At 32.0% G+C, this 27,455-nt stretch overlaps 1 long non-coding RNA gene across 1 annotated transcript; it reads right to left on the reverse strand.

Moving 5' to 3' along the window:
• Positions 1 to 4,062: 4,062 nt before the first annotated feature.
• Positions 4,063 to 7,229, reverse strand: LOC132615084 (uncharacterized). Its single transcript, XR_009572542.1, has 2 exons — positions 7,114 to 7,229; positions 4,063 to 4,413 (listed from the first exon to the last, which is right to left on the reverse strand). It is a non-coding gene; the product is annotated as an uncharacterized LOC132615084 (long non-coding RNA).
• Between the last annotated feature and the right edge of the window lie 20,226 nt (positions 7,230 to 27,455).

The following is a 27,455-nucleotide window of genomic DNA, read 5'->3' on the forward strand; positions in this document are numbered from 1 at the left end:
TCGTAGCAAACACTAATATAATAAAGTTTTAAATACGGAGCACAAACTACAATGTTATATTAATCATGTTTTGAACATAGTATCCCATATTGACAAAATCAAGCAATATATATAAAACAAAATGAATCCCATATTAAAAAAATAAACAATGTCAAAAAAAAAAAAAAGTGCAGATTTTGTATTCTTAGCAAACACTAATATAATAAAGTTTTAGATACGGAGCACAAATTACAATGTTATATCAATCGTGTTTTGAACATAGTATATATATATATATATATATATATATATATATATATATATATATATATATATATATATATATATGCATAAAAATAGTGCAAACTAATAATGTCCAAAAGGGTGGGCCCCATACTAAACGACACCAACCAATATAAAAAATAAAAAAATAAAAAAAAAAAAACTATATAAAGCATGGGTTTAGACCCATGTTTCATCGTCCGTTGTCCCTTAAAAAAAAGGTGGGCCCCATACTAAATAACACCAAACAATAAAAAAAAAAAGGAAGCAAAAAAAAGTGGAACTCGCCACATCCAAACTCACGGGAGAAAAAAAGTAGACCCCATATTAACAGAATCAAGCAATATTAAAAAAAAATGTGAATCTCATATTAATAAAACAAACAATGTTAAAAAACAAATGCTTGGAAAATCAAACAATTAAATCAATAATGATGGACTCATTGCCACATGCGTATCAACCCATTAGTGGGAGTAAATGAAATTATTGTACAACAACATACTTAAAATACTTATATATTAAAATAAGATAGAATTTAATTACTTTTTCATTTTTTCCTTACTCTAATAAATATGAAAAAAGATTAATGTCATAAAAGAAAAAATAATATTAAATGGAGATCAAATAATAATAAGCTAAATTAGTGAAATTATAATTCTAATTGACGTTTCCTTAAAAAACCGTGTAAAAAACAACATGACAAGTAAAATGAGTTAAACAAAAAATATTTACTAAAAATTAAAAAATAGAAGTTCTTCATGGCCCCATATTAAACACCAACCAGTATTAAAAAAAAAAAAAAAAAAAAGTGAAACCCACCACGTCCAAACTCACGGGAAAAAAAGCGGACCCCATATTAACAAAATCAAGCAATATTAAAAAAACAAACAGTGTTAAAAAAAAGTGCTTAGAAAATCAAACAATTAAATCAATAATAATGAATTCATTGCCACATGCGTATCAACCCATTAGTGGGAGCAAATGAAATTATTGTACAGCAGCATATTTAAAATACTTATATATTAAAATAAGATAAAATCTAATTACTTTTTCATTTTTTCCTTACTCTAATAAATGTGAAAAGAGATTAATGTCATAAAAGAAAAAATAATATTAAATGGAGATCAAATAATTAATAAGGTAAATTAGTGAAATTATAATTCTAATTGACGTTTCCTTAAAAAACTGTGTAAAAAACAACATGACAAGTAAAATGAGTTAAACAAAAAATATTTACTAAAAATTAAAAAATAGAAGTTCTTCATTTAAATAGAAAATCAAATTTCTACTTCGTTTCATCTTAAACATGTAAAATTAATATAATAATTTGAATTAGAATTATCAAAATCAAAATTGATAAAAGAATTATATGTATTACTTTACTATTACTATTATATAGAAGAGCCGGTTTATAGAGGCAAGATCGTCGTCCGTATTCGGTCCTACTTTTTTATTTAAGAGTAAAAAAATCCTTTGTGATCCCACCCACTTTTTTATTTAAGGGCAAAAAAAATGATGTTTTATACTTTATATTACCAACTCTTCTAAAAAGTAGATAGAAATACTTTATTATATTTCTATTTTTCTAATATATAGAAGCATCAGTTTACCCATGCTTCGTCGACAGTCACTCTTAAAAAAAAAAAAAAGGTTGGACCCCACCCTCCCCAAACTCATGAAAAAAAAAGTGGACCCCACCCTCTCCAAACCCACGGTAAAAAAAGTGGACCCCATATTAACAAAATCAAGCAATATAAAAAAAAAAAGTGAACCCCATATTAAAAAAAATAATGTAAAAAAAAAAAGTGCAGATTTTGTATTCGTAGTAAACACTAATATAATAAAGTTTTAGATACAGAGTACAAAATACAATGTTATATTAATCGTGTTTTAACATAGTATGTGTGTATATATATATATATATATATATATAGTGCAAATTAATAATGTCAAAAAAAAAAAGTCCACCCCATATTAAAAAATCAAACAATATTCATATAATTTCTAAAGTATCTCATTAAGTCAATAATGATAGATTCATTGCCGCGTGCGTATCAATCCATTAGTGGGAGCAAATGAAATTACTTTTCTTCAAAAGGTTAAGTAGTCAAACCATACAATTTTCTTAATTTTTTTTATATTAGCCTGAGATCTAATGTAGATATTAAACTGTTGTATTTGTTATTCCGCCATGTCATTTATTTGTTATGTTTACTAAAATAAATATACTTAAAATATTTATATTTTAAAATAAGATAGAATTTAATTACTTTTTTATTTTTATTCTTACTCTAATAAATGTGAAAAAAGATTAATGTCGTAAAAAAAATATATATCAAATGGAGATCAAATAATGAATAAGGTAAATTAGTCAAATTATAATTCTAATCGACATTTTCTTAAAAAAACATCCAAAAGATAACATGACAAGTAAAATGAGCTAAACCGAGAATATTTACCAAAAATTAAAAAATAGTATTTCTTCATTTAAATAGAAAATCAATTTCTACTTTGTTTTGTTTTAAACATGTAAAATTAATTTAATAATTTGAATTAGAATTATCTAAATTAAAATTTGATAAAAAATAATTATTATTTTACACCTTTAAATTAATCGAATTAAAATTGAAAGTATCAACTGATGCTTAAATATTGCTATTGTTTTATCTCAAAGAGAGGAAAATAGTTTCCTTTTAAACAAGTCTTCTCTTTTAAAAAATATTAATAAATTTTCGTAGCAAACACGAATAAAATAAAGTTTTAGATACGGAGCACAAACTACAATGTTATATTAATCGTATTTTGAACATAGTATATATATATATAAACACAACTACATATACATAGATACACTATAATCCGAAGTGTTGGATGCGTGCGCAGCACGGGCATAGGCCATCTAGTATCTCTATATATACTACTACATAGAGGATAGTCAAAAGGTGACAATAAAAAAGATAATAACTATGAAGATTATGGGGGAAGATCATGGAGGTGTGAGAATTAATATTTATATAATGAAGATAGGAGGTGGGAAATTTAATAGCTACATCATGAAGAAAGTAGTGGGAGTAACTTCTTAGGAGTTATGGACATCCACCACAATATACATAATATTGATGATTCCTATATTATTTTATTTAAGGAGTCGCCACCTAATTATTTTAATGGTGAATTAAGACACCTAATTATTAACTAAGTAAATGCTAAAAATTAACTCCAATTAATGGTCTACTTAACTAACGTGATTCTCGGTAAGGGTCCTAATTATCCTAAAGGGAAGGGGTTAAACATCCTTTAAGATCCGTTAACTACGGTTAACCGACCAAACTTAGGTTTTAAAAAAAATAGCCTTAAAATATAAGTATAGCATTTTAGATACTTTATAACCATTTGAGAAAAATAACTTGTAACTAGCAAGCTTATAGCATTAAAATATAAATAAGAGCAGTCAACGTAATAGTTTTGAAACTAGAATAGAATATAAAAGAAATCTTTACAAATCCTTGGCACTTTCACATATTGAAATATTATTGAATTTGAATGATTCGAAGTAAGTTTTATAAAACAGTATTCTTTTACCTCAAAATATGCCAAAACTGAAAACGGAATTTTTAGTCTAGTTGTTTGGAAAGCCACGATTTTAGCGAGAAAATAAAATATGATTTGCAAAATAATAATAATAATAAAAATACCAGCCCAAACAGTGCACTAATATATTTCAGCGGATATAATACTACCTTCGAAGAATTGTTTTCAGATTCATCTTCAGTTCTTATATAAATATTACCACTCTTTAAGTGATGAAAATATTACTTTATTAATAATAAATGATTGGAATAGTCCAAATGATAGAATAAAAACCTACTCTAACTAAGTTTATCCTAAAATCCCAAAACAGGGATACACCAAACCTGCGATTGTATTTAGCAAATAAATTAAAAAATGCAATAAAATAAAATAAAAAATGAAAATGGAATGACTGGTTATAGAAAGATAGCCAAAAGAAGTCCCGAGCAATTTTGCTCGTTCCCCTTGACAGATTTGATGCATTTAAAAGAAAATCTGCGGAATAGACTCCATGCTTGGTAATAGGAGAGCCTTGGGTTAAGACTCAAAGTTTGCAAGAGTCCCGAATTAAGACTCCATTTGCTCCCAGGGTGCACATGTAAACAAAGACGAGGAGAAAAAAGGATTAGAATGCAGGATACAAAAAAAAACACGGGAAATTAAACAAATTCTTCATACAAATCAGCCGTATAATTTAAAGTATGAAAACTATCAAACTGAACATATATCTTGACAAAGTTCCATAATGTTTTAATTTAGTATATGAGATTTTGACACGTTCTTTCCAAGTTTCGTGTACTTAAATAGATAATATACATAAGCAATTTTCACAGTATATTAGTCAAAGAAAAATCATTGGATTTATCAATATACCATCTTCATTTAAACAAACACGGAGATTACATTCAAGACGCGATACGAACAAGAGATAAAAGAAATGAGGAGAACACACATTATTAATAAAGTGAGACACAGAACAGATTACATAGCAGGATGTATCTTCTTTAATATTAAACTAAAAATAACCAAGGATGGAAAACCTTATTACCTAAGATTCCCAGATATAATCATGGAGTACATACTAAGGTTTCATGATTAGCACGCATGATAAAATCTGCCTTCAACCGATATATTTTAAATCCTATAATATCTAAGACCTTAAGTATAACTACCGGTATTTAATCACGAAATCAGTTTTGAGCATATGGGTATAAAAGACAAGTTCAGATGGGTGATACAAATAACAAGGGATACAATAAGTCAAGCTCAGCTTCTTTAAACTAATGCAGATTATAACAAAAAGCAGATTCCTTATCTTCATTTCAACAGTTTTAAGGGCAGGGAATCAAACAAGTGAATCATTTAATATTTTCATTGACCATACCCTTTAGTGAACTTTACAGGAAAGTTGTTTAAACATCATAGCAGGCACTGTATGAAACCAAATCATAATTCCAGAAATGCACACAAGTAAGAACTTATACCAAATTCCTTATTTGACTCTAAAAAAAGGCTAACATTTAATGCGAAATGAAATGGGACATATAGTAAGACTAACATTTAGTTTGCCAATACACACCAGTTGAAGCAATCTGTTAAAAAGTCTGTCTTGCAAATAAAGAATGGAAATGATTCATTTTTGAACTCTTCATTTCTAGATCTTCAAAGGTGACAGTCCTGGAACTCAATTACTAAACTGTATGTTTTAAGTATTAGGACTTAAACTTAACCAGCTTTTAGGAACAAACACGTTTTCATTTAGTAGACAGACCAAGAAATGCTCAAGCACAAAAGGAAAAATTATGTTCTTCAAATTACTTCACCATATTAGTTTATCAAAATAGGATGCTAAGCACAAATCATGGCAAGTCTTTTGAAAGAAAGAGTCAGTACATCTCATGGTCTACAAATAAGTTTAGGCTGAGTAAGTTGAAAGAATTCATGAGCTATTTCTAAATCTATAAGCTGTTTAGTAAAATGGGACAAAAATGATTTTTTTCTGTATGGAAATAAACCTTACAGATTCTCACTGTTCTTAAAAATTACTCCGCTATTAAAATGAACACGATTCCTATCCCAAGCTGAAGTCAAGCTTGCAGAATCTTATCTTAAACTCTAAAGAGGTATAACCAAAGCAAGAATCAGATGAAGAAAAATAACCTCTTACTAGCAACACTTTAGACTGAGACTTATTAGAGATAGGCAGAACTCAAAACTGAATCTGCACACAAAAGCAGAAAGTGTTTCACATACTATCAACTGTTACTTTCCATTTTAAACTTCACCTTCTTTTTCTTTTAAAACATTCTTTTCCCAATCGTCTTAACATATACACAAACAAGATTTTTATCTTAAGTAATCTACAAACAGACAAACCAAGCCAGTAGCTATCTCAACACAACTACAGTTCAACTATAGAGCAATGTATACTTTATTACCGCATCAAGCTTACAAGAGAAATGTTCATGCTTGTTCAGATATTCAGAATACCCCGAGCGGTCATATTATGCACTTAAAGATCAGATGCACATTTCTCGGCCAGCAGGATTTTAAACACTACTCCAAACCATAATTTCTCTAAAACGAAACAAGAAAAGGAGGCTTGTTAACCTCATTTATCTAGTGCCAACAACTGAAACATGATAATGGAATCAGCATGTAATACAAAAATAAATATCTAAAACATCCTCTTATACACCAAATAAACTAAAGACAGCCAATGCAAAACTAATGTAGAACTGGAACAAACATAGAAAATGCCAACGATAGGAAAATTACCTTTTAATGGTGCAGTGAACGGGGTGCGGGGATCTTAGATCCGATGCAATCCGACCTCGAACTTGAGTATTTTTTTTTTATGTAAAAAAAATGGCAGCAAGAAGTTGAACTTTTAGGAGGTAAGAAAAGAGAAGAAAACAAGAGTTTTTTAGGGCAAGAGTGGCGGCCAGAACCTTTTTTCTCTTATTTATTCCCAAGTGTTGTTATTCATAGAGAAGAATTAGGGCTCCTAGAGTTGGATTTTGGGCGGGATTTTGAAACGTTAAGGTTGGGAAATTCAAACAAAATTTTTGACCTCTTCTGCTAAGGCCAGCGACGCTTACAGAAATATTCACCAAAAAGGTGGAGCAAACTTTGGCAATTCTGATTTTATCTATCAACATAGCATAGCAAGAGAAGTTTGAAAAAAGTCAAGGCTATTGGGATAGTCCAAAACTCTTGACAGTGGGTTAAATAAGAATAAAATGGAATTCAGAAAGTGAATTGGAGCTTTAGGACCCTTACTTGTAATGGTGGGAGAGCGATGAAGACATTGCACCGAAATGGAGTAGCAATTCTGACTTTGAAAATATTGATGGAAGCTCTTCATCAAAAATGGAGGAAGGTTGCTGAGCGGCATTTTTGAGGAGACAAATACGTTTAGGTATAGTCTCAATTCAAGAGAAAGAATTAAATGGGCTAATTTGGTTGATGGGCTGGTCATTTGCGTTGGGCTGGCCGACTTTGAATGGAGGCAGATGGGCCATTCTTTCAAGGGTTGAATTTTGAAATTGTATTGTCTTTCGGCCTTTGCTCCATTCTTCCTTTAACTTCTAGGCCTCTAAGTTTAAAAATGAAAAGACTCTCTTTAGTTAATTATATATTAACGCATGCTAAAATATTATTTAATATAAAATTATATTTATTTGCATTCAAATGAAAAAATCATATAATATCGTAATAGTTGTGCGATAATATTTAAAAGTTAAAAAAAAAAAAAAAGTAAATGCTATCGTTTAATTGTATAAAATAAATGCGTTGCGATTTGTATAAAACGACAAATATAAATGTTTAAAGTGGTCATGACGATTATAATATTAAGTGATCGCAATATTATAACATTTGGATAATGAAGAATGACGATATTAATAGAAAGCTAATAATTCTAATAAATAACTATTCTTTAAGTTTTCAAAAGTATTAGAAGTGTAAATAAATATTTTGGAAGAAAGGCGGGACAAAATTGGGTGTCAACAGTGACAAAACGCGTCTGGCAATTAACTTGAATTATCTTTTCAACGAGGATCACACCAGTGATAATTCATTACATATACCTTATTTCCCAGCCGCTTATCATCTCTCCCCCTATTGTTAGGAAATATAACATTTACGATCCAACCTTATTTGGGGACCCATCTATGTGCGCTGGTGGAGCAAATAAATCATATACCGCACATTCAAATTTCTAGACGGAAATTACTTGGTTCCTAACCCTGAACCAATTGGCAATTGTGATGGGGGAAGTTATCATAATTTGTTGGCTTGATGCATACAAGTGCTGCTTCATATTCAATAGCATATCTCATCCTAAATTTCTTTTTTTGGGAGTTTTGTTCTTATAACCAATTGTTTAGCTATAATTGGAGGCATACGATTTCTGCTAAACCAACTTGGATATAAACCAGCGTTATCAACATCATTTCATAATTTGGAATCGTGCTCTTAATTTAAAAATTTGAGCAAACAATCTTGCAAAAAACAAATTGCAAGTTGATACCAAATGCACATGTGACCATAACATAGATGCATCTATTAAAACCATATAATATTAAACCGGAACACATGACAGGTGATTGGGCCCATATATATATCACCTTTTATACGTTCCAAAATCATAGGATACAATCCTAACCTTAGCTGGTAAATTAATCAATTTGTCATCATGAGAATAGGCAGCACAAGAGAATTCTTGAAGAATATTTTATTTCTTCAATATATAACCACATGAATTCTCTATTATTTTCGCATCACACTTGAACCGGGATGGCCAAACGGTCATACCAACTTCCGTAGCATGTGATTCCATCATGCTTGTATTTATGTGGTAAAAATTCGGAGGAAAAGGGGGCAACATTCATATACATTTTGTTTACCCGCTATAGTTGTAGTAATTTGAAGATATTAAAGCTTCTCATAATTTATAATCTCAATATAATTCATATTTGGCCAATGCCTTTGAAATTTAAAAAGTTTCTTTTGAGACTTACTACAACGCCAATATTATGAACAATTTCATTCCTCCAGGTAGCAACAAATTAGCTTTTCTAGAGCTCCCGATTTATTGTGTACTACCACAAATTTTATAATACCGTCTGCATGGTTAACATCTTCTTTTAGGGAGTAGCTATCATTATGGTCATGTCCAAAACCTTTATAAGCAAGACTTATCCGTACTTTTATCCTTTGGTAATTCATAATAAGACCATATTTGTGACGTACCAAAAGTACATGACCAATGACCATTTATGCCAAAATAATTTTTTCTCTCAAACCTCCCGTAGAGGCGAGTTGTGTTATTTATCCAATAATACATGCGCGCGTTCTTATCCATAATTTTACATATTTCACTTTAAAAAATGGGTGAGCATTCACGATGCTTATCACAAGTCACATTCTCGTCAAGGAATGAATTATAATCATATATACGTGCTTCATAAATTTTCATTATAAGCCTATTGTCTTTATCATATTCATAGACCCTCCTCACCATCACTTTAAAGTTGTATTCCTTTCTTTTGATCGAGGATTTATAAAATTTTATCCAATTGGGTCTCACGACAACCACATGTCCAATAACTTTTCATAACATATTGATGACAAAAATTACCTTCACCTTTAAAGGACCATTTAGAGAACTCATAATGTTCTTCCACTTATATAACCACAATGATGATTAACATTATTTTGTCCTTTGCCACGTCCACATTCATTCGTTTAACCACTTATTTTCATTTAGACTTATTATGAACTGCTACCACATTCCCCTCACGGAATGGAGCATATCAAGTGGGACGGGCTTCACGATTTTTCATCAAATGCACATTATTTTGCCTTAGTCATCATTAATATAGTGCATCGGGACTCAAACTCACCGTCTTATCGATACAAAAGCGTGTTAGACCATAAATCGATGGGACTTGAACCCATTATCTTATATTACCATCATAGTGCACCGGACTCAAACCCGATGTCTTAACCTCTTGGTGCTATGGGACTTGAATCCACTGTCTTACCCTCAAATAATGGCATGATAAGTCAAAGTGCAATGGGGCTTACCCTTTGATCCTTTAAAAATATTACCACTCACTGGCCTTGAATTTCTTTAGAATAGTCTAATTGGGAAGAATAATCAACAGTACAACGTATGAATAAAATTGCAGATCGACATGTTTAGTAACATTTTCTGAAGTTTTTTTTCTCGCTCCCGGTCGTTTCAAGGCTTAAGAAGGCTTTTGCAACAGTCACTTTTTGTGTATCAAAGAAGTACTCATTATTTTCTAATCAGAAGTAAAGAACAAGATCAGAATAAAACTGCTGAGAGTTATCCCAAATATACACAATCTTATAGGCACTTAATCCATTTCTAGGCCAATATAATGTGCTCATCCATATAAGCAAGAAATTTTATAGCCGTCACTTCTCTGCAAAAAGAAAAAATGTTAGGAGAGTATTCAACAGGCAGGGATTAACTTTCCTTAGGCTTCACAAAAAGACAAAAAATTCTCTTAATAAATTCATCTCACAATAGATATCATGAATTCATAATAAAACTACAACCAAATGGCATCCAGTTTATATGCAAACATTAGATCAGGATAAAGAAAAATAGAGGGTCGGTCATAACAAAAATTGAAAAAAGGTCACTGATTTTGCTTTTATCTAAAGGTAAGACTCTAATTTCCTCCACAAATGACTAATCTTTTTTCTTCTCTCGTAGGAACAGTTTAGATTATAAAGATGTTATAAAACAGTAAAACTAAATTTCATAGAGATGATTATTATGATATCACCTGGCAGCGTGATCATTCAAGATATGCAACAATATGTTGCCCTAAGTGATCAGCAAGAGGCAGCACCAATAAAATTGTCGCTAGGCGTCACAGTTCGAGGTAGAACAACCCGAATATAACTCAACTGGCTAGAGGCTCGTGCTGATAACGTGTTGTAAAAAAATTAAGCTAAAAGAGTAATAATAGTAAAGGATAAAAATAATAGAAATAGAGAGAGACAAGAGAGGAGAGATTTCTTATTCATCCAAGTGTGTTCAAGTCTAAGTACATCACCTATTATATCTCTATATATACTACTACATAGAGGATAGTCAAAAGGTGGCAATAAAAAAGATAATAACTATGAAGGTTATGGGGGAAGATCATGGAGGTGTAAGCCCGTTAACCGGTTTGAACCGGACCAGACCGGTAACCGGTTAACAAACTGGCCGGTTTCCGGTTCAAAAACCGGAACCGGCCATCCGCTTCCGGTTTATCGGTTAAATAATCGAAACCGGACCGGTCTGGTTCAAAAGTGGCAAAACCTCTTTTTTTTTTGTATATTATATATATATTATAGTATTTATTAGTATATTGTAGGTATATTTACATATGTTATATTTATTTATATGTAAGGTTTATATATTAACTGACTAACAGCAATACAGGCAGCATATACGTATATATATATATGCGCTTAAGTTATACTACATATACCTAAAATATACTAAGAATATACTTATATATATCAATATACTTAGGTTATATATATATGTTTAAGTTATATGTATACTATATTGACTTATAACTTATATACATACTATAATTTTTTTCTAAGTTTATAAATTCGTATTTTATAAATTAAGTATATTTATATTATAAGTATATTCTTAGTATATTTTAGTTATTTTTCAAGTATATAACTTCCTAGTTTTTAATTTAAGTAGATGTATATTATAAGTATATTTTTAGTATATTTTAGGTATACTCCTAACTTAATATAAGTAAAAATATGAACACGGGTAAATAGAAGAAAGCTCAATGAGCCATATATTTTATTCATTCTTGGATAACATTTATTTGCAAGATGTAGTTTTTTTTAACTTGCAAATAATACAAAGAAATAGTAGAATAATAAAATCACCAATTCTCAATCATTTGGTTAATTTCCCCCATATCATATTCGACCATGGAGATATCTTCAAAGTCTTCCATTTGGTCTGGTCCACTTGCTATCAAATCTTCAAACTCTTTCTTTTCGCCTTCCTCCGCTTCTAAGTTTTGGTTGCGTCGCTCCGATCTAATCCAATCGCGAATGCACACTAGTACTTGCAAGCTAAAGCCGGATAACGAGTGTCTATGGTCTCCAATTTGTTGTCTTCCTTGGCTAAATGCACTCTCCGAAGCCACGGTTGATACTTGAACCGTAAGGATATCTCGAGCTATTCTTGAGAGTATCAGATGACTAGCCTTGTATTTCTTCCACCATGCTAAGACGTCCAACTCATCTAGTTCCTTGATATCCACATTTGGCTGCATCAAATAAAAGTGATATTCATCAAAGTTTGCATTACAAGAAGGAGTTGGATGTGAATGTAAAACTTTTAAATCCGACAAGCCCTTTTTGCTACTTTGAGATGTAGTAGGGCGTAGAGCAACGGGTGTAGCATGTTCTTCCAAATTAGAATATGAGTAAAAACTTTTCTAAACTCGTCATCAATAGCGAGTTCGGCTTCAGCTAAAGATGGTTGAACTCCCGCTTCAATTTCTAAAAATGTATAAATTTGACCAACCAATGTTTTAGTATAAGACACTTTTAAACAAGGATTTAAAAGAGAACCCAATATAAATAAAGTTGGGATGGGAAAAAAATACTTCTTAAATTTTTTTGTCATATAAAAAATAGTCACTTGATAACCGGGTTTATATTTATACTCTTGTAAAACTCTAGCTATTTTCGCTAAGTAGGCTAAAATTTCGGTTACCGTGGGATAGAATTGTTTAGAAAAAGCAAGAGTTGCATTATAAAAAATTTCTAAGAGTTCAACACATTACTTAACATCTTCCCAATCCGTAAAATTTAACCAATCATCACTATTAATATTATATTTGTTGTGAACTTGTTGTATGGGAATCCTATACTCATATGCTTGTTGTGGCATAATGTAAGTGTAGTTCCACCTCGTCTCAATTTCTACTTGAATTTTCCTAGGTCTAAGGTTATTTTCCACACAAGCATTCTTAAAATCTCCAATTCTTCCCCTATTAGCATTACACAAAAGAAACGCAACCGCATCTCTAACTTTTTGAATAGAATCGTCAAAAACGCACAAGACCATCTTTAACAATTAAGTTTAAAATGTGACAACTACATCTTACATGAAAAATATTTCTTAGCGGAGGGTTTAGTTCTCTTTTTAAAAGACCAATCGCCTTTGTATTATTAGAAGCATTATCTAAAGCAATACAAAGTGTTTTTCTATAAATGTTAAAAAATCTCATAATAGTAGACATTGAATCCGCTAAAAATTTTCCATCGTGACGACCTTTTTCTTCATCATATAAAAAAACTATAATTCTTTTTTGCATAACTCAATTGTCATCAACCCAATGACATGTAATAGCAAAAAAAATCTAACTTGTTAAGACTAAGACTCAAATCAGCGGTAAGAGAAACATTACAATTTAAAAAATTAAATACATGACGCAAATAAAATTTATATTTTTATACAAATCTATAACATCCGCTCTACAAGTACTTCTAGGAATACCCTCAAATAACGGATTATAACAACGTTGAATGTAAGTAACAAACCCCAAACCCGAAGGAAAGAAAAATGGTAAACAATCATAAGCTACCATTTTAGCTAATTCTACACGCTCTTTTTTCTTGTCATACTTAAAATTTTTACCGGTTCGTGGGTCTATCGTCATTTGAATACCCCCCACATTTGAACCCGTTTGCTCTCCCCAAACATCCATATGTTTCTTTCTCATATGACCATTTAGTGTACCCGTTCCACCATCCTTACTAGTTTCTTGCTTAAAAGTAAATACTTGTCCACATATGGTACATTTAGCTGTTTGACTTTCCCTATCCTTAGTCATAAATTTCCAAATTTTAGCGGTTGACTTACGAGTTCTAGGCGGTTTGTCTTATGTATGTGATTGTGCAGGACATGTATCTCCTATGGGATTTTCGGGGGGTTGTGTTTCATCATCATCATCAATTTCATTAAAAGTGTCGGTATAATGTTGTTGCATTACCTCATGAATTAAAAGTGGATTATTTCCACCAATATCAATACCTAAATTAGGTGTTTCTTCCACAAATGTTTCCTCATTAAGCCCACGCCTAACAATACCACTACTACCGGCACAACGTCTAAATCTCTTCGCCATTATTAAATGGAATAATTTAAATCACACTCAAATAAATCACAAGAAAATGCATTGCAACAAATTAAATTGCAAAAAATAAAGATAGAGTTGGAACGAAGGTACCAAATTGCCGGACTAATTTCCAACAAAGTGAAGGCGGCTACAATTGCAAATCCACCAAAGCTACTTCGGATTGTTGCAAAATCACCAACTCCACCAACAATATTATAATTGCAAAATTAATAATTGAAACTATAATAAGACTTTATAATATTTATTTGAGAGAAATTTAAAGTGGCTAATTGTTGCAAAGTAACTATAATTGAGAGATTGAGATTTGAGAGAAAGAGAATAGTGAATTGGTGTGGATTAAAATGGAAATGGAGAGGGGTTTATATAGGGGTGGGGAATGGGTTAAAGTGTTAAAAAAAGTTTGGGGGGTTTGGGGGGGGGGGGGGGGGGCAAAAAATGAGTTGGGGACCGTTTGGCAACGACCATTTTTGCAAATGGACCGTTGCCCAACGGTCCATTGGGCTACCAGCCTGCCAACAGCTACAAACTATTTTTTTTTTATTTTTTTTAAATTCCACCGGTTTTACTGGTTTAACCGGTTGGGTTCCGGTTTCAAAAAAATTGAAACCGGACCGGTATATAATAAACGGTTAACCGGAACCGGTTAACCGGTTCAATCGGTTCCCGTTCCGGTTACCGGTTTGAACCGGTAAAACCGAACCGGTTGACGGATTTATGAAGGTGTGGGAATTAATATTTACATAATGAAGATAGGAGGGGAGATTTAATAGCTACATCATGAAGAAAGTAGTGGGAGTAACTTTTTAGGAGTTATGGACATCCACCACAATATACATAATATTTGATAACAGAACACATTAATGTTGACCAAGTGTATACTCTCTGTTAGGCACTTGAAACTAGCAAGCAATACTAGAAAATCAAGTAGATTTGCAAAAACATATACTACACTGAACAACATTTTTAGTTTTGTATTTGATCTTCTTCTTTTTTTTGGGTTCTCAAATCAACACTCTTCCCTCTTGCTTCCTACCCTACACACGTGCCCACAAAATATAACTTGAACTTTGTAACTTTCCAGTACCACGAAACAAATAAATAATCCTTAAATAATCTAGAAAAATTAAGAAGGGAGCATTAGGGTTTACAATAGATACTTTATATATAGAGGGGTAAAATGTAATTATGATAATTCTTAATGGGTTAACGGTCTACCTGATAAGAAAATTGAGTAATCCGCCCCCGGATCGTTAAACCGCTAACTGTAAAATTTTAATCCGTCCACCAACCGTTAATTCGATAACCCAATACCAATAAGCCAATAAGCTGATTTTGCAGTTGTGTTGTCGGTTACTGTTCGGTTTTGAACAACCCTAGTTACAACAATCAACATAGTTCTTACTAAATTTTAATTTTTTTAATAATTTGTTGAGTATCTAATAGTTTTTTTTTAATTTTTATTTTATTATAGTTATGTATAACATATCAAACAAAGAAATGACAACCCTAATTGTGCTGGTTGAGTTGATAATGCAAATATCCTGGTAGAGCTTTGATTTTCAGGAACAATTCTCCACTTCAGTTTTTTTTTTTTCCCGAAGAATCTATCAATCGGAGGAGTGCAATACACATTGAATTTCTCATAGTAATACATAATAAAAAAGTATTTGTGACCGTTCAAGAAATGACACAAAATATAGTAGTAACAAAAATTTGGCCAAACAGGCTATTACTTACTGAAAGAATGAAAGCTCAATATGGTACCTATCTATGGAAACTAAGAAAAGAAGAGAAACTCATAATTCACTGGTAAGATAGGAGAGAGATAGGAAGCTTGGAGGAATTGCGAAAAAGGGAACATTTATGTCCCATATTTGATCAAGTAATAAAATGCACGCAAAAGATACGTGTTAAATTTTGTTCGATTAATATAAAACTTGGGCGGCTATGAACATGATTTGATTGATTTACGAAATGAATGGATGGAAATGGAACTTCTATGTCTTCTCACAGAGGATATAATAAAATCTTGTTATTATATAATTTGCTGCTGTTATTAATTCCTGTTTCCACTGCTTTTAAATAAGGGGATCTAGTGAATAAGTACATTCTCCGTTTAAAATTTCCTTCATTCGTGGGGGCCATTGATCTCAACTCGTTGGACTTATTAAAATTGAATTGAATCAAGAAAGTAACATTATTTACTTTTCTTTTTTCACCTCAAAAGGGTGTGATGTAATAGATGAGACTGCTTATTCCTTAACCAGAGATCTCAGGTTCGAGTATGAAAAAATCTTTGGTAAGGAAAAGTTATTCCTTCATCTTAAGTCTTAACTATAGATCCATTTCTTCAACATGGTATCACAGCAGAACCCATCTCAATTCAAATATTTTGATGTTAAGCCAAAGAGTGGTCTCTTTATACCGCTACCTCTTGAACTAACTTTTGAGGTTGAGTTAAGACCCAAAATACATTTCTTTAACAATGCAAATATGGAATAGTTGAGCCAATGTATACCGAATACATGATGCTTATAAAAATTTAGAAAAGAAAAGCTGGGTATTGAGGCATTTTGTGAAATTGAGCATCTAATTCAACTAACCAAACCGTTCTGGGCTGTGGGCTACGCCTCCCATAAGAATCTCTAAGAAAAGGGAAAGTCACAAAAATACAACTTTTAAAAATGTTAATTAAAAAGATTACAATAACTTTTTAAAAATTACATAAATACAATTTTTTAAAAATTTTAACTTTTTAATTATAAAAATACAACTTTTTACACTCCTTAAATATCAATAGAAATTACTATCATTAATGCATATCCACTTTTTACTTTCTCTTTCTTTCAAAATCATCTCCATCCCCCCTCTCCTCCCGCCCCAACCCCAAATGAGATGTATACAAAAGTAGGAAGCTTACATAAATACATGATTCTCGACAAAGAACAGCCACTTAATATTTATATATATAAAGATTGTAGTGTTCAAGCAAATAAGATTATGCTCTTCTGACCCATGAACTAGCTACGCAGAACCCTTTTGTGTGTGTGTGTTTATATGTATTTTATATCATTATAATAATTGACATACCGGTGTTACATGTTGTATATAAGATACTTAATATCATATAATGTATACAATAGCACAATATACTTAATATTATACCAGTTATATGTTGTATATGGTATACATAATATATATAATGTATATAATAGAACAATATACTTAATATTATACCAATATTATATGTTGCATAGAGTATACTTAATATTATATAATGTACACAATATCACAATATACTTAATATTATATACCGTATATAATATTATAATATACTTTATATATTATTTTTGATGTTATAAAATAAAAGTTACAAGAATAGTTTTCATGCTAAAGTGCGATTAAATGGTTACTAATTAATATGAATATTCATGCACTTTTTTTAATAGTTATATATTCAAATAATTCCAACAATTTCTTTTAGTCACAAAAAGATAATTGCATCAAAGTGAAAAGTAAAAGAATAAAAATATAAAGGAGGGAACAATAAATTTAAAACGAGATAACAACCCTATGCATCTGACTTTTTTATTTTGGGGGAGGAAAACTATTTTTTAAAGTAGGGTTTATACTAGATATTCATTTGCCAATATTCTCTATACTAGATATTTATTTGTAAATATTCCCTAATTATATTTAATATGTTAGCATTAATATATCATTCTTAAAAAGACTATCAAATATGATTTTAGCGGAAGATTTTTGTTGGTGGTTATTATAATATCTACTTTGTTTCCACACACACCAAAAAAAAAAAAGGTAAAACAAAAAAGTTTCTTAATGAAAACATTATTCATCTATGAAAACAATACCTTTATTCTATTTTTGGGTAAAAGAATCTTCATATATCACCCAATAAGTGTCTACATTTTCAAATCTGATGGTGGGATGCTTTTCTAACTTAGAAATGGTTCTTATTATAGAAATTAATATAGATATAATTAATTGATTAGCTTAAATTTAGGGATTTATTATAATGTGAACTTCTTGATTTCGGGAGAGAGATTATGCTCTTCTTTTGTATACCAAGTATACTTATTTTGTTGTACTAAATGTAATAATGAAATTGGTTGTAGATTATGCAATAATTTACTCATTTACTAGTATTTATGTAACTTTCTCAATAGAAAATTGGGGAAAGAATTGTCCACTTTCATGCCCCCCCCCCCCCCCCCCCCCCCCTTTTTTTTTTTTTTTTTTTTTGTGCGGATTGACCTTCATTTTGGGGTGGTCTTTAATTTTTATCCTTCAAATTGGTGGTCTTTAAGTTTTTCCCTTCACCTAATAACCCGGAGGTTGTGGGTTCGAATCCTAGCTCAATTAAAAAAAAAATCGCAAGACAGAATTTTACAAATCTGTCCATGCAAATTGCGAATTTGCAAATTCTGCCTTAAGGCCCAAATGCATGGGCAGAATTTGCAAAACTCTGCCTTGCAATTTTTTTATTTATTTTTTACTGAACTAGGGTTTAAACCCACAACCTCGGGGTATTAGGCGAAGGGCAAAACTTAAAGACCACCAATTTGAAGGGCAAAAATTAAACACCACCCCTAGCGAAGGACAATCCTGCAAATTGCCCATTTACTTTTATACCCCCAAAACTATTTACCCTTTCTACCCATTGTAGCTTTTGTATGTAATTTTCTCTTTTTTTCTTCTATTCTTTCTTATTTCTCTACTTCTTATTTTCTTTTCTCCGTTTTTTTTTCTCTCCTTTTTTGTTCATTTTTTTTTTTCAAATCATATTATTCTTTATTTTCTATTGCACCATAGTCTCTGTATTTTATTCTAGCTCCTTTCTTTTTATTTTTTATTTTTTGTTTCTTTTTTTATTTCATTTAATTCTTTTTTTTTTTGTTCTTCATAATCTAATTTCATTCTTTTTTTTTTATCTTTTTATTTATTTTTATTTTTTAATAGCTAGTGATTTTCATTCAATTTTTCTCCTTTTCTAATTTCATTTTTTCTTCAGATTATTTCTTTCTTTATTTCATGTTTTGTTTTTATAATCTTATTTTACACATGATTTGGCTATTCTATTTTTTCCTTTTTTCTATATCAATAAAAAGGATAACTAATATATTATACTTTTTATAATTAATTTTACTTTTTTATATTTAAAAAATAATGAATGCTAGCATATAGTATACCTAGTCAGTAGAAGTATATTGTTGCAGTATAGAATGATACGCACATGGTGTATTACATATAATGATCAAGTATCATAGAAAGATTATATCATATACTGACATAGTATCATAAAAGATTGGTTCAGTCCTTCAAAAAATAATACTTCATCCTCTATAATACTCACATGGTATATAATGTACTGACATGGTATCATAGAGGACTGACAGTTCATTCCTTCAAGAAAAACACTCAGTCTTCTATAACACCAATCTGATATATATCATATACTGGCTGGGTATTAATGGTGACTGACCCACATGGTACATCATATACTGACATGGTATCATTGAGGACTGGCAGTTTATTTCTTCATGAAAAACACTTAGTCCTCTATGATACCAATCTGGTATATATAATTATATACTAGCTGAGTTTCATAGATGGCAGATTCATTCCAACACTACTCAATCCTCTATGATGCCCACACAGTATATATCATATACTGACATGGTATCATAAAGGACTGGTTCATTTCTTCAAGAGAAAATAACTTGCGTGGCCCCTCAAACCAAAATCATTACCCGTCCATACCTCCATTACTTTCGTAACTATTGACACCCAATTTCGTCCCTCCATTATTCTAATTTATTTCCTTGGGCTTCTAAATTTATTAACGAGCTAAATACTTTGTTTTCGCTACTATTTTCTATTTCTACTACTATTAATATCGTTACTTTCATTTTCACTATTTTACTATCAACATTACTAGCATTACGTTATCACATTTTTTTTTATAGTCCGTCATCATTTCATTTTCGAATTTGGACTCGTTAAATTAATTACAAGTCAACACTTTATTAAATCCTTACTTTCTACATATTAATTACTAATTGTCTTCACATAGTATACATTGTACTAGGGGTGGGCATAATTACCAAAAATCGAAAAACCGGACTGAACCGAATTAATTAGGTTTTTCGGTGTTCGGTTTTTCGGGTTTTCGGTTCGGGTTCGGTTTCAATTTTCAAAAATTTTGGGATTCGGTTCGGTGTTCGGGGTTTAGTATTCGGTTTTTTGGGTTTTCGGTTTAAACCGAAATATTATGTATTAGCCCAAAAATATTAAATAGTCTAAGCCCATGCCCATTAAATTTAAGCCCAAAATAAATAAAACCCAAGCCCACTTTCATTATTTTGTATCAAATATCAATCATCAGAGGTTAGATAAGTACAAAAAAAAAGCCCACTTTCATTGTTTTGTATCAAATAACCTAACGTATCCATCTTCCATCTTCACACATCTAAGTTCTAACCTAACGTATCCCTATTCCTAATTTAATTTTCACTTCTCAGTTGACTGTCTCATTTAATTTTCACTTCTCAGTTCACTGTCTCAGAGCTTCACTGTTCACAGCTCCGGCGGCGGCTGCTCTTCCAATCTCGGCGGCGACTTCTCTTCCAAGTTCCGGCGGCGACAGAGTAAGTATTTCTCTCTCTCAATTCTCCTAATCTCAGTCATCACTTCTGGCGGCGAATTCTCTCTCTCACACTTCTCCTAATCGACTTCATCTGTTCTTTCACTAGTTGATGTGAGTTTCTTGCTACTGTTTTGATTGTTGTAACATGATATGTGGTGGTTGTGAATTTGTTGTAATTAAATGGGTAGTTGTTTGAAATCTCTCTGTTTGGCTGTTTGGCTGCTGTGTTGTTTGTCCGTTTAAACTGTCTTTTTTGATTGATGAGTTCGTGAGTCGACTTGTGCAAAATGTGTTCTTTTAATTTCTTTGTTGTCACCTATATGTCAAAAGATTATGCCATTTTTCCATTTTACAAGATGTTCTTTTGAAATTTCAAAGATTCATTGCAGACACTTGATTTGGCACTTCGGCTTGCTATTGATTTAATGTGTTGAGTTCTCTTATGTTAGGAAAAACCTGTGTTGGAAGTGATTAAATTGTAATGTAAATCTAACATCATTCTCTTACCTTGGATTTAACTGTTAATTTCCTTGTTAAAATTTAACAGCCTCCTTTCCTTCTGTTGATCTTTATTCCATTGTTGGCGAATGAGCTTTCCAAACCCCAGCTAAGGCAAATTCCTTTTATTTCTGTTTACTGAAAAGGCCTATTTGGTAGCCAGTATTTCGATTGTGAATATAATCCTAGTGTCTATACTTGTAATATTGTGAGTTATTGCTGTTAGTCGATCAGTTCAGTATGCATGTGGAGAAGTTGAAGCTAAGGCCTGGTTGATTCATCTGAAATTAGATCCATCTCCTGGGTTTTTAGTTTGCTGAGTACCAGGTTGGGTTTATCTGTAGCAGCTAATTTTATTCTATGGCAACCGTGTCATTAGTTACAATCAGACCTTGCTACCTCAGTCATCCTCTATAATGACATTTCACTATAATGACTATATTATCTTTGGAACCAACTTTTCATATTATGCTATATCGTACGTGTTTTTATAACAGCAGTTTGCTATAATAACTAAGGTAGGGTAAGGTCTGCGTACACCCTACTCTCCCCAGACCCCATATTTGTTGTTTGTTTATGGTTGCTTGTTGATTGCTGCTTGGTGCTGCAGCTTGATATGTTTGGATTGGAAGAGTACTGTTAAATTTCTGACTGATCGCTGAGTTGGTGTTGTCTCTTTGGTGGTTTGTTTGCATGTTTAGTTGTTAATTCTAAGCTTCCAACTATTACAGCAAAACATTTTTGTACATCGAGGCTGCGCTGCTGCCGCAGTTTCAGTTGTGCTGCTGCTGCTGCTGAAACTGTGGTGCTGAAAGCCTGAATTGAAAAAACCGAAACCGAACCGAACCAAACTTCGAAAAACCGAAACCGAAAGAACCGAACCGAACTAGTTTGGTTCGGTGTTTGGTGTCCACTTTCAAAACACCGAAACCGAAATAGCCGAACCGAAGTAAGGGAAAACCGAACCGAAGAACCAAACGCCCACCTCTAATATATATCATATACTGGCAAGGTACCACAATGAGTTAAATTTTGTAAAAAGAATTACAAAAAAATAGAGCCACATTTAAATACAGGTTTTGTTTTTATTTGCAAAATAGAAATATTTCATAAAAACGCACCTTAATTAGTATACTGTCATAGTATACTAGTGACTCTAGTATTCTTCTTAATTATTTTTTGTTGTAGTTTAATTATTTTATTTTTGTATATTTATATTAGTCTAAAAGAGTCATTAATATTTTTATATTTCTATTTAATAATTTTAATGAAACAATAAAACAGAAAAAAAAGGATAAAATAAAATAGAGAAAAGGACAAAAAAATGAATATATTAGTCTAAAATAGTCATTAATATTTTTATCTTTCTATTTAATAATTTTAATGAAACAATAAAACAGAAAAAAAAAGGATAAAATAAAATAGAGAAAAGGACAAAAAAATGAAAGCTCTAACACATCCCCCCGGAAGGTATTTAATAATTTTAATCGTAATATTATTTATACATTATTCTTTAAATATTTCACATATACAAAATAAAAAATGTTGTTTATTGGAAACAATGAATAAAGCAGCAATATATTAACAAGTAAAAAGACAAACAAAAATAGGGTAATTTGAATATTAGCATGATTTAAATAGATGCAACAGAGCATATCTTCTACTACCTATTGTTTTAACGATGTGGGCAGACATTAGCTTCTAAAAATCCAAGCAACACGGGTAATAACTTTGTAATAGAAAGGTATTTAGCGTAAATAATTTTAGTGGGGGCATAGACACGTAACGTAATTATTTAGGCCGAGTGGGTACTTTGTGCGCTTTTCCCTAGAAAATTACACCCAATAAATTTAACAATGGGTGATTTTGAATTTTCAATCTTCACTTGTTCTACAGGAAAACCTTAGATCAAAAGTCAAAAGTACTCCGCACGGAGCAAAACTTATTAAACTTGAAAATTTAACCATGGATCAAGCGGCCGGGTCAAACGTTCAAGACCATCCAATTTCAAAGCCATTTTTGTTAATCACCCCCAATAAGAAAAATTGATTAATCCTATAAATTGTCAAAGCAATTCAAATCCATGAACGTTTATTTTGATTGTATTTTCTATACTAGCTAGCTAGTGCGTGGTACGTTCATTGGATGGTCTAATTAGTTTGTCTAGGATGTGTTTTTTTTTGTACACCGGGAAAAAATATAATTTCTTAGAATTCTTCATAAATTATAACTTAAGTTCCAAGGAGTAAAAACTCTATTTCCGTGAGCACATCTTACCAGATTTAGCAAATCTTCTTCATGTTTATGTATTTCGTTTACCAAAAAATCTGCATGCTTTATATAATAGCAACACTAGTTACCTCAAACAAATATTTACAAATTCTCAATAATAATCCTAAGAGAATATATGATACTGTATATTTTTGTAAAGCTTCACAAGAAGTAGACGGTCGGTTTCCACCTCCAATTTTTTGTATCTTATTTTCCTGAGTTGGTGAAGCTTGTGAAAACAACAGCAGCCTTTAAATGTTGATGGTGATAAACATCGGATCTTACATAATTAAAGACGGTGACACATAAAATGGATCGAAATTGTGAGGTTTATGAGAGTCTACAATGCTTTATTAGTACCAAACCTAATAATTTAATTCTATATGTGTCATCGGGTAATACATGTTCCTTTCTAACACGCATTTTGTGATAAAATATCAAAATCATTTGATATGGGTGAGATACATGCACGCAGCCACCTGATGAACCCTTTAAAACTAACTCTAAAGGACCAAATCCATAACCTAAATCTCTGGATAAACTTCAATTCCCAGTGTCTTTTTTGTGTTCTCATGTCAAGTGTCAACAACTCCTAGTGAATATACTGTTAATTTTATGAATCACCTCTAACAAACTGCTAAGTACTTCGATTAATATTCCTGACCCACTTGGATAACATTCACTTGCCTCAAATTTGGAGATGGAATGAACTAGGTGGGTGTTTTAATTTTATTCTATTTTACAATGATCAAAGCATTAATCAGTTAGACAGATGATATAGGATTATCCGATTAAATTATTTTGAATAAAATCAGTACTAATAGTTGTTGAGAGACTTCTTAAAAGAATTGTATGCATTATTTCTTGAAGAAAGGATAAAAACTGAAATTTGATGCCATTAAATTTGTTGGAGGAAGGTTCGCAAAAAAAAAAAAGAAAATCATTTTTATTGAGAAAGCAACAATAAAGTTAGCTCCTGTTCACCACCATACTTATAGCCAGTTTGGCCAAACGCTTATTTTAAAAAAAAGTGAGGTATTTTGTCAAGTTTTTAGTAGAAAATAAATGGTTATGGCGAGTAGCAGAAACTGTTTTTTCAAAAGCTAAAAAAAGTAGTTTTTTCTCAACAACAGTGTTTCTGGAAATCACTTGTTGGGAAGAAACAAGCAATAACCAAATTGCACGACGAGGTAACAGCGGAAGAAATACCCAAGTCAAAACTTCCCACACTATTTGAGCCAAGAGAAGACAATAAACACTAGCACAAATGGAAATCCGGGCAGCAGCTAAACCAACAATAAAATAGCAAAGCAAGCAAAAATAAATTAATTGCAAGAGACACCAAATTTACGTGGTAAAACCCCTTCAAGGTGAAGAGGAAACATCCACGGGACCTCCGGCCCACAAAAGCTTCACTATAATCACCAAGATTTACAACAATGTTCTCCAAATGGTTACAACAACAAAGCCAAGCACGGAGCAACAATACATAAAAAAATAACACCAAAACTAGCGAAGAAAGGAGAGAAATTACCCCAAAAAACGAGCTACTATTCGTACACGAAATATGGATCTACAGAGCACAAAATATGATCTCCACCGTTGAAATCGAATAAACAGATGTTGATAACCCCCAGTTCAAATTTCAGCACGATCCAACGGTTAACGAATCAGAAAACGTAATTTAAAGCGGACTGCTGTAGCAGAAAATTTCTGGACGAAAATCTGCTTTCTCTCTCACTTTTTTCTTTCTATATGGATGCTATGAATTCACTCTTGTGTTCTCAAAATAAGACCTAAATTGATCCTATATATAGAAGAAATTTTGGGCAAAATTGGCCTGGTCCAAATTGGATTGAGTTTTATTAATCCAATTCCACACAGGAAGGGAAAACCCAAAAACCTAATTGGATTGGGTTTTATTAATCCAATTCCACATAGGAAGGGAAAACCCAAAAACCTAACAATTCTCCCCCTCCCGACTATGTGGAGGAAACCGCCATCCCGGCAATCAAGCAACACTCTAAATCTAGACTCGTAGCCAACCCTAGGACAACCTGAATAGATGACATCTTCACAAATGGAGAAACGATTTTATCAAAATCAACTCCCTTCTTCTGATTAAAGCCCTTGACAACCAATCTAGCCTTGTACCGTGGAACTGGGTTACCATCTTCATGTTTCACCCTAAAAACCCACATGTTTTTCAAAGTTTTTCTGTCTCTAGGAAGCTTAACCCAATCAAATGTATGATTATCATGCAAGGATTTAATCTCATCTTGCATAGCATCAAACCACCTTTCCTTTTCTTCACTATCCATGACCTCATCAAAACTTTTAGGTTCTCCCCCATCAGTCAAGAGTACAAACTCATTGGGAGAATACCGAGATGAAGGTACTTTCTCTCTAATAGATCTTCTGAGAGAACTCTCTGGAACATCAATAACAACTGGTTGCTGGCCAATCACATCATCTTCCACTGGAGCATCAACAACATCATGCTGGTCATTCTGAACACGATCACTATCTTCATTATCAACTTGATCTTCATTATTTTGAAGATTTTCTTCAGGTGCAATAGTCACAAGAATTGGATCAACATCAACTAAGCTCTCATTGCTCTGAGAATCAACCTTCTCAGCTTTGTCAAAATCTTCAATTGTTTGGTCTTCAAAGAACACAACATCACGGCTTCTAACAAGTTTCTTCTCAACTGGATCATAGAAACGATAGCCAAATTCGTCTTGACCATAACCAATGAAGATACACTGCCTAGTTTTAACTTCCAGCTTTGACCTCTCATCCTTAGGAACATGCACAGAGGCCTTACACCCAATGACTCTCAGATGAGCATAAGAGACATCCTTACCAAACCAAACTCTGTCAAGGAAATCACCATTCAAAGCAACAGTAGGAGATAAATTGATAACATAAGCAACAATATTAAGTGTTTCTGCCCAAAATGAATCTAGCAGCTTAGCATCTGAAAGCAAACATCTAACCCTCTCAACTAGAGTTCTATTCATCCTCTTTGTTAAACCATTTAACTGAGGAGTCTTTGGAGGAGTTTTATGATGCCGAATACCCTGTTGTCTATAATAATTATCAAATAGACCAATGTATTCACCACCATTGTCTGAGCGGATGCATTTTATTTTCTTCACTGTCTGTCTCTCAACCAAGGCCTGAAAAGTCTTGAACACATCAAGTACTTGATTCTTGGACTTCAAACGAAATACCCAGAGTTTGCGAGAGTGATCATCAATAAAAGTCACAAAGTAAAGTGCACCACCACGAGAGCTTACTTTAAAAGGACCACACAAATCAGAATGTACCAACTCCAGCAAATCATGCTTTCTTGAAGGTGAATGACTCTGAAAAGAAACTCTTTTTCGTTTCCCGGCTAAGCAATGAACACATCTCTTTAACTTTGCTTGTTTCACTCTAGAAAGCAAATTCTTCTTAGCCAAGTTATCAATCCCCTTCTCGCTCATATGACTCAGCCTTCTATGCCATAGTTCTGATGAAGTATCATTCTCCACCAAATTTACTGAGTCACCACAAATGGAGCCCTGAAATAAGTACAAGTCAGACATCTTGTAACCTCGAGCCACAACCATTGAACCTCTAATTAGCTTCCACTGGCCACTACTAACGGTTTGATCATAACCCTCATCATCAAGTTTCCCTACAGAAATTAAATTCAGCCGAACATCTGGAGCATGATTGACATTGTTAAGAACCAACCTCGAACCATTCTTACTTTTCAAGCAAACTGTGCCAATGCCAAGTACCTCAACCTCACTATTATTGCCCATTCGTAAATTTTCAAAATTACCCGGAGTATAAGAAGAAAATAATTCCTTTTTTGGCGTGACATGAGAAGTGGCACCTAAATCCACAAACCAGGTAGACTCATCACAAACAATATTGATATCATTTTTACCACAAGCGACAAGAAGATCATT

This window comes from Lycium barbarum, chromosome 10 (assembly GCF_019175385.1).
Source record: "Lycium barbarum isolate Lr01 chromosome 10, ASM1917538v2, whole genome shotgun sequence".
In the NCBI taxonomy this organism is placed as follows: Eukaryota; Viridiplantae; Streptophyta; class Magnoliopsida; order Solanales; family Solanaceae; genus Lycium; species Lycium barbarum.